At 65.1% G+C, this 14,111-nt stretch overlaps 1 long non-coding RNA gene across 1 annotated transcript; it reads right to left on the reverse strand.

The window, feature by feature from the left end:
* Nucleotides 1–2,151: 2,151 nt before the first annotated feature.
* LOC119250342 (uncharacterized) lies at nt 2,152–4,256 on the reverse strand. The gene is made up of 3 exons (XR_005126266.2): nt 3,705–4,256; nt 3,260–3,420; nt 2,152–2,839 (listed from the first exon to the last, which is right to left on the reverse strand). It is a non-coding gene; the product is annotated as an uncharacterized LOC119250342 (long non-coding RNA).
* Nucleotides 4,257–14,111: the final 9,855 nt, after the last annotated feature.

The following is a 14,111-nucleotide window of genomic DNA, read 5'->3' on the forward strand; positions in this document are numbered from 1 at the left end:
CCAGCCACGGGGCCCCAGCCACGTGTGTCTCCTGGTGCCTCGGGAAGGCGGCTCCCTTCTGGGGCCCGCTGCGGCCAGGCGGGCCGGGAGGGTTTCTAACAGCGCCGCTTGCGCTCCGGCTCCAGCGCCAGCTGAGGGAGCCGACTGGGGTGGGTGCCTGCGTCTGCCCCCAGGGTCAGAGCCGTGGGCAGGGGCTGGGCCTGAGGGACCCGGGAAGAGCCGGTCGGCGCCCCCCTCCCAGCGCACCGGGCCAGCACCTAGCGGGGTCAGCGGGCTGTCAGCGCCGCGGCGGCTGCAGTTTCTTGCCCCGTTCAGGGAAGCGCGGGCCTCCCGCTGCGCCCGCCTACGTGTGCCCTGGAATCAGCTACATCCTGAATATAAAAAGGTCTCCGTGCCCAGGTCTGAAGCCATTTATAGCAATTCCTGTTTCCACTGTGGATTTCAGTTTTGCTGATACGGAGGGAAAATTTCAAGCCCTCTGCTGTATAAATTTAGTTAACATTTTATTGCTCGTGACTTTTATCACAGGACTTTTGTTTCTCATTAAATCAGCGAATGAGATTTACTAATAAGCCAAGTGAAATCTAATTAGGGCAGGCCCTTTCCTGAAGGACCCCGCTCCGCCGCCCCACAGATGTTAGGATTCAGGCTGAGCGGCGCCCCCGCGCCCCCGCAGCACTCGCTCGCGCTGCATTTAGCACAAAAGCTGGGATCATTTCATAGCTTTGTTTCCTGAAAATGAATATGCGTTGCCTCAAGGATCAAAACCAAAAATAGGTGGAAAGGCCATGGGCCTGCTCCGGCAGTGAAATCCATATATTAAATGCAACTTTGCAATTCATGCTCGACGGGACTATTGTGAAAATGAGAAGAGATTTCTAGATTAATGCTGGGGTTCTGATTTCCCTTTGGTTACGTGGAAGTTCTGTTTTCAGGCTGAGCAGAGCTCACGCCCCTCGGTCACACGTGTCCTCAGAGGTGTCTCCCCCGGCGGGCACCTTCCCCTCACGGTCATGCCTGTAGGGACTAAAATCACTACTGTGCGTTTCTAGGGTTTTCTCTTGCCTACCGTCGAAAGAGAGGTGTGTTTTCTCTCCTTCCAGGTCCTCCCCGTGTCCCCGTGGGGTCAGGCGCCTTGGCTGCCGGGCCCCGCCACCCGTCCTCAGGGCTGCAAGGCCGCCTCCATCCGTCACTTTTTCCCTCTTGGGCTGAGATCAGAGGCTCAAGGCTCGGTGGTGCTGCTCACGGGGGAGGGGCGGCGGCTGGGCCTGTCTTTTGACCCAGCTGTCAAGAGGACGATGGCTCTCCAGGTGTTCTCAAAAGGTGCTCACCTAGGGACTTGTGAAAGAAAAGCCAGTATGACCTCGTAGATGGACACATAACCAGTGGGTGTTGCTCATGGAGACTTTCTTGCCATCCTCCCCGGCCCTGTGCCGCCCCCTCGCCGCCACCCGCTGCTGCCCCAGGAGCCCCGGCCCGTTTCCACGTGGGTGCCCCTCACCTGGGGCCCATCTCCTTCGTGTTCTCTCCCGCCTAGAATCACCCCCTCTCCAGGAAGCGCCGGTGTCTTAAGTGAGAAGTGGCCGCCAGACACCTTGCCTGGCCTGGGGCTCCAGAGTCACTGTTTCCGGGGGTTTCTTATGATCGACCGTGCCCCCTGAGGCCACGCTTTCACGTCTACCGCAGATTCAGGACCGTGGAGCTTTGCACCTTAGCGCCTCTTGGATTTCATCTCTACATTCGCTTTCCCGCAGTAAGAGTTCTCGCAATTACAGAAGCAGCAGCTGGCGCCCTCAGAATATGCCTCCGTTAGGGCTTTGCTCGGCCTGGCTACATGTACAGCTTCACAACACACCACGCGTTTCCGCCGCCCCGTCCCGAGAGCAGTGCTGTGGCTTTTCTGCACGAGCGATTCCGCTCTGATTGGTCTAGCGCCGCTTCGGCGCCCTCACGCATCCCGCCGTGAGCTGCCCTGCTCCCCTGAGCAATCTTAACTCTGCTAGTCAGTGCCTTGTGCTCAGCCTGGTCAGCGGCATCCCAGCCACTGAGTGTCCAGGCTCGACCCCTGTTGCCCCCTCAGGGGGTACAGCACACCCCTTCCTGAGTTCCTGCCTATTTATTACAGTTGATCTGTGCCCCCCCCCCTTTTAGATCAAATCCATGAATAGAAAATCCTTGGCTCAGAATTTCTCTCTTTGGTTATTTTAAATATGTTGCCACGTGTTTCCGGCACAAAGCCTTGCTGTCGCAGAGTATGCCGTGCGCCAGTTTTCTCACCTTGTTAAGTACCCTTTTCCCAGTGGGACAAAGAATCTTTTATTGCCCTTTTAAGTCCAGTTTTTAAAAACGATCGCATCTCAGCGGGCCGTTCTGATGACGCCGCCAGGTGTGTGGTGTGTGTGCCCTTTCGACGCCGGCGTTCACATGTTCTGAATTTCAGGAGCATTTTCTTGAATTGCAGGCTTTTGTACTGTTCTGCTTTCACTTTTTGTTTTTCTTCTTCGAGGACTTCTTTTCCATATGTTGGATCTTCTTTGCCCAAGTCAGCATTTTTCGTTTTTTTGTCACTTATTTCTTTTTCGTTTTTGAAAGCACCTCGTTTCTCCCTGACCCGTCCCCAGGCCCGTAGCCACTGACAGCTGTCACCTGCGCTTCCGGACTCGTCTCCTGACGTCGTGGCCCCTCCTGCCTCCCTCAGGGCGTTTGCGCTCCCATCACTGGTATCCTTAACGTCTCTCCGCTCTCTGGAAGCATCCAGGACGGGTCATCTCGTCTTGTCTTGGGCTCAGTTGTGTCTCTGGTGTGCTTTGTAGCCCAGTCAAGGGCCAGCGCTGCTTTTCTGTAAAGGACAGACAGGAGCTGTTCTGCCTTGTGAGTCACATAAATACTCTGCCACCTGTTATTTTTCTTTCCAACGAGTCTTTAAAATGTAAAAAACATTCTCAGCTGATGACCCAAACAGGCTGAGGTCAAATTTACACATCTAGAGTCTAATACTGTCTGATCTAGCGGCTTATCACTCTGTGCTGCTGCTGCTTTTTCCTGTAGCCGATTTATATCAGATTTTCCCTCAATACTTTCCTGTCCTTTTTTTTTTTTTTTTTAATGTGACTTGTCTCCCGCAACCCCATGGAGCTCGGCTCCCGGCCCCTCTGGCCTCAGAGCCCCCCTCTTCATCTCCTCTCCTCTGTTCCCTGTGGGTCAGCAGCTGGTCGCAGCTCCCCGCCGGGCTTTGCCTCGGCTCCTCCCTCGCCCTTACCTGCTTCTGTCTCCACTTGCCTCTTATCTGGGATCTCAGCGCCGATCCTGCCTCCGTGGGTCCTGCCCCAGAGGAAGCCACTTAGCCTGAGAACCGCTGTGGCCAGGCAGCCTGAGCCCAGGCCTCCTGAAACCACGTCCCTCGCGGGTTCGCCCCAGTGTCTGGAGTAGAAGCTCCTGTTAGGTATGATCTGGAAGGTTACTTTGAGGGCCCGGGGACTCTATGCCATTAATTGATATGTGTGAGCCCTCCTGGACCCCCGCAGCCTGCGGCCACCTCAAGTGGGCGTTCCCGCTTCTGGCGGGGAGGGGCCGCCCCGAGAGCCTCTCGGCTGCTTGGTCTGCGGGGCTCTCCCCTGCCCCGACTCTCCCGGGATGCCGCCCTCAAGTCTGCCAGGGTCCAGCGCTTGCGCTCTCTGCCACGCGCAGCTCCAGGGGCCTCTCACCAGGGTTTGCTCTCAGGAGTCCGGGTTTGGCTCTGCTTTCCACTGGCTCTGCTCTTGTGTGGGGATTTGAGATGCTTCAAATCTATGCTCCCTCACCCCCCGTTTCCTGAAGCAAAATCTGGCAGATAGAGTGGACCCCAGAGATGGGGGGGCCACCCCTGAGACGCCTCCAATTCCTGTCAAACAGCAAAGCAGAAACTCTGGGCCCACTGGGCTTGGTGTCAGGGAAGCCATGTTTCCTTGTCCTGTTTTTGTGGCTGACTCAAACCCCTCGTTTCTGCTTTGGCCCTGTCTTCTCTAAATTGGGGGCCCCGTGCCCCCTGGGGGTTGCTGCGAGGAGCAGATGTGGCGGCCTGCTAGCCCGAGCCTGGTGCTAGCCCCGGGGTGGCCCCCACTAGAGCGTGGCTCCTAAGTGGGCCCAGGAGCCCTCATTGCCCCCTGCCCGGGAGAGCGTCCGCCCTGGAAACGCAGGCCGGCACCCCTCGCTGGCCTTCCAGAAGAGCCTGCTGACCCTGGGCTAGGACCTCCGCCAGGGCGGGGCGGCAGAGTGGCATCTCATCCTCCTACTGGTTCTTTAAGACAGGTTACTGGGATGTCGGGCAAAGGGCTGTTGTCACAGAGACCCCGGCCCAGCAGCAGCGGGAGGGGCAGCCCCGCCCGCAAGTCCTCGCTGGGAATGTCCAGGCCGGTGACTGCCGGGGGCAGGGAGCGGGTGAAGGGACAGTGAGGAGTGGCTGCTGAGGAAGACGGGTCCCCTTGGGGTGATGGAATGTTCTGGATGCCCCGAATGCTGCAAGGCAGTGAACGTCATGTTCGTTTTACGTCTGTGTAAACCCTCCGCGCACGCGCTGGCTCTGGGAATGCCAAGCCAGGTGCCTGGAGGCCTGAGGTGTGTCCCCACCGACCTGTCGGCCCTGCGGCTATCCTGGGGCCCAGCTGGGCTCCTAGTTTGTGCTCAGTCCTTCTCCGCAGCCAGGAGACAGCCCGGAAGGTGGGAGCTCGGTCTCCCCCGTCCCCGGCAGGCACATAGTAGGTGGTGTGGTGGCGGGAAGGGAGAAGCCCCCCCCTTCAGCCCCTCGGTTCAGCAGCGTCCGTGGGATATCAGGGAGGCACCTGATGGCCCCGTCACTAGGGGAGGGTGGGGGTTGGGTGTCCCCCCGACTGGGCCCCTCTGCCAGCTCCCCAGAGCCAGGGCTGCCTGGGTGGACCAGCCTCTCCTCGCCCTCCCGGAGGCCCCGGGCCCAGGTGACTGGTGCGCTCACTCACCGCCCTGTCCCTCTGGGGCGGCCTCATCCGCGCAGCAGGCTCCTCGGGGCGGGGGGGGGGGGGAGCAGGGGGCGGCGTCTCCTCCCGCGAGCAGCTCCAGACTTCTGTCTCCGCCGAACCACCCACGATTCCCACACACAGGAGCTCGAAGGTGTCATGTGAACCAAGAAATATATGCCGAGGCGACCCTTTCCGCAGCGCCGCGGGGAGGGAAGGAGCCGAGGCCAGCGGCCTTTCCAGCTGGAGGCCACGCTGCTCAGGGGCGGGCCGGGAGCCCGGGGAGGTGGCCGAGCCCTGGAGGAAGGGGGAGCTGGAGGGCTGGACGTGGAGGGGGCCTGGCAGGACGTGGTATGTGGGTGAGGGGGCCATGGGGGTTCTGAGGCCCTTGAGAGGTGTGTCAGCCGTGCCGCCCCGGGGGGGAGCCTAGAACCCCCTCGAGTGCCGCAGGCAGGGGTGGGAGCCGCGTCCTCCCGTCTGTGGGTGGCACCAGGGTCTCCCCTGCAGATGGCTGCAGCGGCGCCGGTGACTGTAGCTGCAGAGACTCGGGGCCTGTCGTGACTGCAGGCGTGTGAGTGTGGGGTTTCCACGGGAGGCCCTGGAGCAGACGCAGGAGCTCAGGGTCGGCTTCAGCTCGCGCGCCTGCTCGTCCTGGCATCTCCCTCTGCCCTGGCCCTGCGGGAAGGCCACGGAGCAGCCTTTGTGGTTCACGGGTTGTGGGGAACCCCGAGCTCTAAGGCCCCGTTCTCAAGCAGCGGCTTCCTGGGAGCTCGGCCGGGTGCTCCTGCACGTGCCCGGCTGCTTCAGGCACAGCCCGCGCCTGGAGAAGGCACCCCTGGCCGCGAGGGGGTGCGGGGCTGCTGGCGGGCCTCACAGTGTCATCGCGTGTCGTGAGCCCGCCCGTCAGTCTCCATCAGACAGACCCTGGGGGTGTCCCCAGAGCCGCAGGGAAGCTGCCGCCCCCCGCCCCGCCCCCTCCCCCGGCATCCCACCCGCCCCCGCCTCGCTGCCTTGTGCAGGGCAGGACGCCGTCATCCCCTCGCCAGGCCCGGCCGCGCCGAGGCTGATGCCAACGCCCCGCTCAGAGGTGGCCCTGCGCTGAGCTGGCTGGGGAGGCAGAGCCTGCTTGCGGCAGCTTCGCCCTGGACTTGGCACACGAGGGCCACGGCGCCCGAGCAGGTTGGGGTGGGTGCGTCCTGTCCCAGTGACGCCCGTCTCGCGGCGGGTCAGACCTTCCCCGTCCACGGTGCTCCTCACATTGGAGACTCCTGGGCTGGCGGTCCAGCCCCCCACACCAGCGTTTAAAGTGGGTCAGGCTGCGCACACATACCGTTAAATCACAGCTGTCTGGATGCCTTTCCGTCCAAACGGGCCCGTCGTCTGCTGGGAAAGCCATCAGCTCCGCCTGGCCGCTCCCACCCCGGCTCCCCCACACCGCGTGTGATCCATCACCGCCGGCCACTTCCCTGGAGCGGCTCTCAGGCCGCTGCCCCGGCGCGGCTGGTGCCCACTCTCACCCTGAACGTGTGTGGCCCAGGCAGGTCCGTCCCCGCCTCCGAGGCTCAGGGCCCTTGCGGGAGCAGCGGGCGACAGGAGCGGGGTGTGGTGAACTGGCCCCTCACGCCGCTAAGGCCTGGCGCGGGCTCGATGTGCAGCGGGTGTTAAACATCTATTAATGGAAAGGAAATGATTCGCCTTTGAACCTTTGCTTCCCTGAGCTGCCATCTCTGCTGCTGAGGCGGGGACGGCCATGGGTATGCTGAGCTCCAGGAGCATGTCCTAGGAGAGGAAGGCCAGGAGGGCAGTTGTTTGAGTCCAGGGAGGTGAGGGGGTAGACCTTTTAGGATGAGTCCCCAAACGAGACCCCCTGCAACGAGAGGGACCCGTCACTTCAGAGCCCAGTGGACAGAGCTGGGCAGGAGCAGGAGGGGCAGAGCTCGCTGCCTAAGGACACGAGTGAAGCCTGGCGCTGCGGGGCCAAGTGAGGTCTAGCCCGGCTCGTCCAGGAGTATCCTGGCGGCTCGGACCTGGGCAGCAGAGGAGCCAGAGCTGGGCAACCCCTAATGGTGCACCCTGCACGCCTGTGGCACTCGGGCCCTGCCCAGCCCTGACACAGCTCCTGGCGAGCTCCGGAGATGCCGTGTTGGGGAAGCCTGTGTCGGACCTTCCCGGGACGAAAGGGCAGCAGTGCTGTGGGGAGCGGCTGTGAGCCCATACCCGGCGTCTTCGTGGAGGGCTGCCTGCAGGAGGCGTCGCGACGCCCTCCTGGAGGGACAGGCAGCCATCTGGGGCTGAGGACTGGGGAAAGCCCCCTGCAGGAGAGCACGGTGGGAGCTGGGGTGCACTGGGGAAGATGGGCGCAGGGAGTGCTCCTTTGTGCACTGGAGAGACACCGGGCAGCAGGGCCCCCCCGAGTGCTGAGTGTGGGGGTGTCTCCCTGCAGGAGGGGTGCAGCGGGGCAGGCGTCAGGGCCAGGAGCTCGGGGGCGCCCAGCCCGGCACGTTGGCCAGGGGCAGAATCTGAACGGGGAAAGCACATTCCCCAGAAAGGAGGTGCTGGGGGTATGGATGGAGGCGTGACGGGGCGCCCCGAGGCCTGGAGAGTGTGACGAGTGTGCAAGGGTGTCTGTGCCCGGCCGTTGCTGCCCATATCCTCCCCGGTGGGGACGTCATGAGACCCAGCGATGCACGTGTGCCCTGTGCTGGCGTGTGCGTGCGTGTGTGTCCCCCTTGTGCCCCTGCGTGTGCCCGTGCGTGTGTGCACTGTGGCCTGGTGCTGTGGGCAGCCGTCTGCATGTCCCAGCAGGCCGTGGGGACAGCTGCCCCCTCCCTCCTGAGGTTCTCCCCGCCCAGGTCAGGACTCAGCGTAGTCGGGACAGACTTGGGGAGAGCGAGAGAAGAAATGGGGGAAAGAGAAAGGAGAAGGATGGGGGTCAGAGCGGGACCCCGGTTCTTGTAGCCCCTCGCAGGCCAGAGCCGAAGCGGAAGTGCTCCGTGAGGGGGAGCCTGAGGCCTATTTGTGGGGGTGTGGTTGGCGCAGCTGAAACCCGGGCCCGCCCGCTGCAGCCGCACCGGCCTGCCGGGACGGGCCCTGTGTGTGGGCGCGAGGCCGGGGCCATCGGGGGCCGGGACGGGGGTTGCTGCGGGATGTCGCTGGTGGGAGGGACGAGGTGTCCGAGGAGAAGGCGGCTTTGGGGGCCGGTGACGCAGGCCGGGCTCGCGAGGTGTGTGGAGGTGGGTCTTGGGAGGGGACGGCGGGACGCGGCCACTGCTGCCCCTCCTCTGGAGGGACCCGGAGTTCAGGCTCCAGCCCTGGTGACCCCAGTGGGACGCCGAGTTCTGCCAGGTCCCTGAGCCCGCTAGCTGGACTGACATCTGTGGAGACAGAAGGGGGGCTCGGGGCCAGGATAGAAGAGGGCGGGGTGTCCCCCCCCAAAGTGGCAGTGGGTGGTTCTGGCGATGGCGTCCAGGGTCAGGCGGTCGTGGCTGGCGCGGAGGGCGCAACCTCCCTCGTGGGCGCCTTGGACTCCCGCTGGTGAGGGGCGTAAGATCGTGCCCAGCTCACGGCTTGTCACGCGGTTTCCCTTGCGCTCTCTGTGACCCTGAGCGAGCTCCTTGTAACGTGTCCCCCGCTGCCTCGTCTGTGAAACGGGGTAGCCAGAACAGACCCACCTGGCGGGGCTGTGGGTGGTTCAGACCGGCGGCTGAGCTCAGTGCTCCTGCAGCAGCCGACAGGGCGTGTCCCGGGCCAGCCGCTGTGGCCTCTGTTGTGATCCCACCCAGGTCGTCAAGCCTCGCTCCCCGCACACACCACCCCTGCTCGGAAGGCGCTTCGGGGCGACCTGGGCGGGGGTGTTCTCGTCTCTGCCATTTCCCGGTGAGGGAACTGCATCTCCAAGAGGGTGTCCCCCTTGTGTGGTGCCCCCACCCGTAAAGCGGTGGGGGGATATTCTCTGCACCCTGACTGTAGTGCAAACCCAGGGGCTGAGACACGCAGAGACTGGGGCTCCGCCATGGCCCCCCGTGGCTCCCATCAAGTAGCAGGAAGGGGAGAGGGGTGACCCGGCCTCAGCTCGCACATCTGTGAACTGGTGTGAGGTGCCGCCCCCGCCCGGCGCTCCTGCCGAGGCTGCCCCGGGCCTCTGTCCCGAGCGGGCTGCAGATGGGGCCGAGGCTCCCACCTCTCGCTGACAATCTGTTTCTCCTCCTAGACAAGGTGGGTGCCCGGCCAAGGTCGTTGCTGCTGGGGTGCTCGGGGGCCGTGAGGTGATGTCATGAAGGTCTCTTACCGTCACCGTCTCCACACAGGCAACAGGAGATTTGTTTTTTAAAGATTTATTTATTTTTATACAAGAGCTGGGGTACAGGCCAGAGGTGTGGGGGGTGAGAGGATCCTCCAGAGCCAGAGCGGGGAGCAGAGCAGGCAGAAGGACCGAGGTACACTGCTGAGGGGAGCAGCGGGCGGCAGGAGAGGCCTGCTGCGCCCTGTGGGTAGCTCCCTGGCTGGCCGGGATCAAACCCGCGCCGCAGAGGCTGCGGGCAGCTTCACAGTGTGGCGCTCAACCCGCTGCGCCACCGGGGAGGCCCCAATAGTAGATTTTCAAGCTTTCCGAAAACTGGAAATGTATTTATTGTCAAACCGCCTGGATGCACGAGAGCTCTTGGCTGTTTCTCACTTGTTTCAAGAAAGGAGCCCCCGGGTGGCGACTGCAGGGGGCACCTCTGACAGCGTCATGCCAGGTCCCCATGCCAGGCATGGCTGCGTGTGCAGCAGGGCCTCTGGGCTCACCCCCGGCTTTGGCACGGCCCCTCCCGCCCACATCTGTCGTGCTGGGCCTCTCACCCGTCTCTCCAGGCAGCCTTTGAAGAGGGCGCGGGTGTCTGCCGGCCCATCACCAGGCGGGGGACCTGCGGGGACGGCCAGGCAGTGGCTTCCCGCTGCTGTTCTGAGTGCCCCTCCCCAGGGCCTGGGCGGGGCTGGGCGGTGGGGGGGATTTGCCTGCTGATAGCCACCTGGGGGCAGGCCTCGGAGCTAATCTTGGCGTGAAGGGCTCAGATAAGGCCTGCAAACAGGGCCTGGCGGTGGTTCCTGGCAGGCCATCAAAGGCCGGCGCCCCGGGTCACAGGTGTTCCGGAAGCTGCTCCTGGATCGCCACTGGCCACACAGCAAAACAGGCCGCTTCTGTTTGCACCCTGTCCGAGGCTGTGGACAGCGAGGGCAGCGCCGGGGTCTGGAGCCAGGGTCAGGGACAGAGGAGGGCTGGCGGACCCGGCCTGCCGAGCGCAGAGTGTGGGGGGAGTGCCACAGGGTCAAGGTCCTGGGGTGCAGAGCCAGAGGCGAGACCGGGCCCTGGGATGGAGCTGACGCAGCTGTGGGGGGCTTGCAAGATCTGGCAGGTGGCTCAGCACCCCTGGCCTTCCAGGCCTCCCAGCCCAGGGGAGCAGCTCCTCACCCCACCTACCCAGGTGTGGGGCCCCCACCCCCAGACAGGGCTCTCAGCTGGGACACTGCATAACTGTGTAGCGTAGTGGCGGGTTGGGGGGCACAGCTGGCACCTGGTGGGTGGAGCTCGGGTCGCTGCTCAGCACCCTGCTCTCACCCGACCCCAAACGTGCACAGTGCTGGGGCCAGGCTCCATTGTGTAGACAAGAGCCCAAGACCTGAGCGGGGGGAAGACTTGCTGCGGCCGTGACAAAGCCAGGGCTGGCGTCCATCTCCGCCCCTTGGGTGCCGGCCCCCTGTGCCCAGCCTCCCGGTGCTGGGGTCTGCGTCCGTCCCGCTGCAGGACAGGCAGGCTCGGGGCGCAGCTGCCCTGGGGCTGCTCTGTCACTTAAGAGCCGCCGTGTCCTGCTTCAAGCCTGGGGAGGGCACCCTGGTCTGTGCGGAAAACGCGTCAGGAGCCACAGCCCTGGCTGCCCCCACCCCGCGGCGGCCCAGCCCGGCAGGGCCAGGCCTCGCACAGCCCCGCTCCAGGGAGGAGCGGCTCCCAGCGCTGCGTTCACGGCAGGTTTTTCAAATTCTTTGACAGCACTTGGAACAGCCAGGGGACGGATAAATCTCCCTGCGCCCCCCCCGGCCCCGCCTCCCTGTGGCCTGATCGGAGTCCTGGGCTGGGGGCGGCTTCCGTTCTCTCCCCAGTCGGTGGGGAGCTGGGGGTGGTGGCTGGGGCTTGAGGCCCGCTGTCCCAGGGGAGCCCGGCTCACTGTCCCCGTCTGCTGGCCTGGAGGCCGCGTGGGGACAGCAGGGCGCACAGCCCGGGCTGGAGAGTGGGAAGTCCCGGCACCTGCAGGGGAGGCTGCGGGGCCACGCGGCTTCCTGGAGGGTGTCAGGGTGGTGGGGAGGTGCATGCTGTGGGGGGCGCTGGGGACCCACAGGGAAGCCCTGCCACGGCGGGGTCTTCCTGCATCTGTTTCACTTCACCCAGGGGCGCAAAACATGCGTCCCCCAGAGCCACTGGCCGTGCAGCGGCACACGGGACGCCTGTGCTGTTCGGGGGTCGGGCTCCTCAGGAGCGCCCTGCCCCCTCCCCGGTTCCTGTAAGTGACCCTCCTTGCTGACCCGTGCAGGGGCCTCGTCTCTGTGGCTGTCCGTGGTCTGTGTGGCCTCCTGGGCCTGGCCCTCGGCCTCCTGCAGCTGGGAGGGAGCGGTGCCTGCGCTCTGGCCCGGGAGGCAGGGCAGGGCGGTGGTCTTGCCTGAGGGATCCCCTCGAGCAGGGAAGGGGCCTGCTCCCTCCATCATGGCGGTCAGGGCTTTGAGCCTGGCTGTTGATGATCACGCGGAAGAGTGCCCTGGGCAGAAGGAACAGCAGTTGCAAAGCCTCTGAGCTGGAGCAGGAGTCACTTCGTCTCCTTTCTCTGGGGGCGGCAGCTCCTGCGTGGGCTTTGGTGAACAGATGGGGTGTTGCAGGCTGTGTGGGTGCACCCTGCGCAGAGGCTTGGGGCCTCAGGATAAAGGCGCCCTCCAGGGGCGGGGGGGATCGTGCGGGGAGGCGGTGCAAGCTGCTGGCCTCGCAGGCCGTGGGCTGGAGTCTGGCCAGGGACATCCATCACCACGGGGCGGGGGCAGGTATTTCTTCTGCCCCTCGCGCGGAAGCCATGAATGGCTCCTCTGTGCTTCGCCCCACATGGCGCCCGTCAGTAACAGCGTATTTTTAGCAGCAGCCACAGCGCGAGGCAGAACCTGCCCTTGGAGGCGCAGGCGTGGCCTTGCAGCTGCCCAGTCGCGGCCTGTGTTTGGGGCGGGTCGGAGGGGGGACGGGGAGCGGAGGTCAGAGGACAGGTCACATTTGTCTCGGGGTGGGACGCAGGGACTGGCGTCTGGGTGGCCTCTTCCTAGGGGCGGGAGGCTGAGCTGGGGCCCAAGTGCCTCTGTCCCCGCCCGCCCGCTGGCCGCCCTGCTGGTGCCCCGGGGCACTCGGGCTGTGGGGGCTTGTGCGGGGGGCCCCGTGGGGGCATCCTGGGCCCACCTCCCAGGCGGGGCAGGGAAGCATCTAGCACTGTGGGTGGGCGGGGCCCAGTGTGCCGGCCCCCACCTGGGACGCCGCTTGCCCGCACTGCACAGTGTGCCCGAGCAGCCTCGTAGCCCTGAATGAAGGGAACTTCGAGGAAGTTTCCGATGCAAACTCTGAAAGAGCGGTGGCGCTCACTAGAATGTGTTCTGCGAATCCAGGGCCCCCCAGAGGGGATGGTGGTCCGTCGCCCCCAGAGAGAGCCTTCCCAGCCTCCGTGCTCCCAGTCCCGGGCGCCGGGGCTGCCTCTGCTGCGGGCTGGGCGGCCTCCCGTGGCCCCACCAGGGCCCTCCTGCCTGTTCCTCGCCCTGCTCTTAGCCCTGCTCTGCCTCCCGCCCACCCCCCAGCTGAGGCCGGTCTCTACGGTCAACCTCGAGCCCAGAGGATTCTGGGAAGGCGGGCGGCGTGGGGGAGGGGCGGGGCAGGACAATGGGGCCTTGTTTGCTCTGCGGGCAGCACCGCTGGACCCCCGGTGGGCGGGCCTGCTCCGCGCGGAGTCAGCAGTCCTGGGCGGCAGCGAGAGGCCGAGAGGGGCTCGCCGGTGAGCGCTGGCCGCACATCAGAGGCCCAGGCCTGTTTTGGTCAGGAAGCCGGGGACACTGTCGCGGGGCCAGCCGGCCGCGGCCTCCCCCAGCCCTGCCCTTTATCAGCTTCCTCCTCCCTCTGGCCGCAAACAAAGGCCCGTACCTGGGCCGGGGACACCGTGACACAGGATGTTCCCAGCGTTGGGGACGCTTCCTCTGCCGTCCGCCCGCCGGGCCTGGCGCGGCCGGGGCTCCGGAGCGGCTGTGACACTCCCCATGCACAAGCAACAAGGCCGTAAATCTGGGCCTGCCGCGGGGTGGCCGCGGGGCCGGCTCTGGGCGGGCGGGCCGAGGTGGAAGGGGCTCCACAGAACACACCTCCTGCCGGCCGGCAGGGCCGGGGGTCGGGGTTGCCGCGGGGCCTAGGAGAGCCAGGTCTGCCCGTCCCCATCCCCGTCCGGTGAGCCCGGGGAGACGCCCCCGGCCGGACTCCCCCGCTGCAGAGTGCGCCAAGAGCTTGGCTGCTGAGGATGCTGGGCCCAGGGAAGGGGGCGCTCAGGGGCCACACAGAGGGGCGTTGGGTTGTGCCGAGACTGGCAGGGCAGGACGGCACCAGCAATGCTCGGGCAGGGGTGACGGGGGTGATGGTGCCCTGCGGGCTGGTGCCAGGCTGCCCTGTGCGTGGGCAGGGACCCTGGAGGAGGAGAGGAGCAGAGGGAGGGACAGGGCGCTGGCTGGACGGCAGGCCGGTGAGGGTGGACGCAGGGCACGTGGATGGCAGATGACAGACGACTGAGGGGGAGGTCGAGGGTAGGCCATGGCAGGAGACAGAGAAACATGGCCCCTCCCCACCCCTGCAGCCCCCCGCCCCGCCGAGCTGCCACGCCCTCCGGGCAGCGGGTCCCCTCAAGGCCGAGCGAGGCAGTGGGCCGCTGAGGGCAGCACCGGCCAGAGAGCTCGGGCGCCCACAAGGGGTCCAGCCAGGTTTACTGGCCTCGAATCACAACGCTGCTTTTCGGCCGAGTGACCAGGGCCTCGGCTCTGCGTCCACCGACGCCAGCTGTCCAGGCACACCCCATCTTGATGTGGAGCCGAGGTCAGGGCGGCGCCGGG

The sequence above is a fragment of the Talpa occidentalis genome, unplaced genomic scaffold (genome assembly GCF_014898055.3).
Source record: "Talpa occidentalis isolate TD23 unplaced genomic scaffold, MPIMG_talOcc4v2.1 talOcc4.17, whole genome shotgun sequence".
NCBI lineage: Eukaryota > Metazoa > Chordata > Mammalia > Eulipotyphla > Talpidae > Talpa > Talpa occidentalis.